The sequence below is a fragment of the Vombatus ursinus genome, unplaced genomic scaffold (genome assembly GCF_900497805.2).
Source record: "Vombatus ursinus unplaced genomic scaffold, bare-nosed wombat genome assembly UNPS02010219.1, whole genome shotgun sequence".
Lineage (NCBI taxonomy): Eukaryota > Metazoa > Chordata > Mammalia > Diprotodontia > Vombatidae > Vombatus > Vombatus ursinus.
Genome location: NW_020949997.1, coordinates 10,270,100 through 10,272,201, shown reverse-complemented (window position 1 = coordinate 10,272,201; position 2,102 = coordinate 10,270,100).

The window sequence follows — 2,102 nt, the reverse complement described above, 5'->3', positions numbered from 1 at the left end:
AAAGAAAGAAAGAAAGAAAGAAAGAAAGAAAGAAAGAAAGAAAGAAACTATGTCTCACAAACTCTTACCAGTGCATTTATCTTTCATAGTTAAAGGACATAATTAGCTTGAAGTAAAGGCATTTACTGAGACAGCAGCAAAAGAACAATAGCTATAAAATACCCTCACTTAAATTTGAAGTATACTGTCCTTTCCCACAAATATATTCAGCATCAATGGGAAAAGTAGCCATACATACACACACACACACACACACACACACACACACACACACACACACACATATAATGTTAGCAGAAAGGCACACACTTAGGGAGCATACGTGACCAAGGCAATTCATGACTCCAATACTTCAAGGCTGCAGTGTCCTTCCTCTCCTTGTGGTGTCCTCATGCTGCTTCTCCTCTTCTGCTCCCATGATCCACCTGGGCCTACTGATTTCTGGACATAATGTCTCCCATTTTCTGAGTAGCAAAACTCCATGAGCCATGGGAGAGGAGGGGAGAAGAGTCAAATCCCCTCAACTCCAAGAGGTGAGGAGTGATGCCTTCTTAAGAGCTGGGCTCCTCCTCCGTGCTTTCTCAACCTCCAGAGACTGCATTCCTCACAGCTCAATCCTGCTTCCACTCATTCCCAAAAGAGTTAAACTTGCTTTTTAAAAGGCCACAAAAGGCATGGCCAAGCCTCTAGCCAGCCAATACCCAGCTGCCCTTTAATTCCACCAAGCTAGACTGAAGAACCACGTCACTTCTTGTGAAGAGGTAACAAAGAGCAGACATTCCTTTAAGACATTGATACTTTCTGTCCCTTACTTTCTGCAATTTCATTAACTTGGATCGGGGAAAATCAATTGATTGAGGTGGTCTGATCAATTCCTCACTCTACAAAAGTAAATATAAAATATGTACAATGCAAATATATACAATTCAAATAAATGGTAGGGAGAGAGGAGGATTAGCAGCTGAGAGAATCAAGAACAACCTCATGTATAATGTGGCACTCCATTTCTCACCAGCTTTACTCATTGGATCGAACTCCATTGTGATCGTGGCCTCAGGAAACTTCATCACCAGGAAACTCAACATCCTGATATTCATCAGCTTTGGTACTCATATCTCACCAGCACTCTCAGTAATTCTGTCTCTCTGATTAGAGGGCTGGAGGTGGAGCAACTAATTTCTCCCGAAGCTTCCACTCAAAGAGGGCTCCCAGGCCAGCCAACTCCTCATTTCCTACCAGGTGCACTCCTTGGACTGGACTCCACCATCCTATCCTCATGCCAGTTACCTTCTTCTCCCCACCCCTCACTCCACTTTTCAGCTTCCTTTTGTATGTTATCTTCCATAGGTAGATTGTAAGTTCATTGAGGGCAGGGCCTCTCTTTCTTTTATTTTATTTGTATCCGTAGTACTTAGTACAGTGCCCAGCACATAATACACATTAATAAATGTTTATTAACTCATTGACTTGAGGTTAGCATTAAAGGAAGGTAAGGATTCTAATAGGTGGCTTTAAGAATGGAATATATTCTAGCCTGGGGGGAAACAGTCTGAAAATGCATGGAGCTGGAAAATGAGATACCATGGAAGGAAAAGTAAGAGGAAAAGCAAGTTGGCCATTTTGGCTGGACCAAAGAGCGCATATTAATATGAATGTAGAAGTAGAGCCTATATCAGTTTGCACACTGCCATCTTGGGGAGGGGGTGGAGAGAGGAGGGGGAGAGGGAAAAAATTTAAAACTCAAAACCTTATAGAAGTGAATGTCAAAAACTAAAAATAAATTAATTAATTTTAAAAAATGGAGTGCATAAAGGGCTGCAGTGTATAATTAGTGAGGAGTCTGGAGATAGATTGTGAAGATGTCAAATAGGAGTTTGTGTTTTATCCTAGAGGGAATAGGAAATCATTAGTTCTTATTGAATTGTACAGTGAAATGACCAAGTCTATGCTTTAGAAATTTCACTTTGACAGCTGGTTGGTAGATGGATTCAGAAGGAGAGAGATTTGAGTCAAGGAAACCAATTAGAAGGCTATTTCAATTGTCCAGGAGAGAGGTGATAAGGGTGTGAGCTAAAGTAGTAACTATGTGAATATAAGGGATA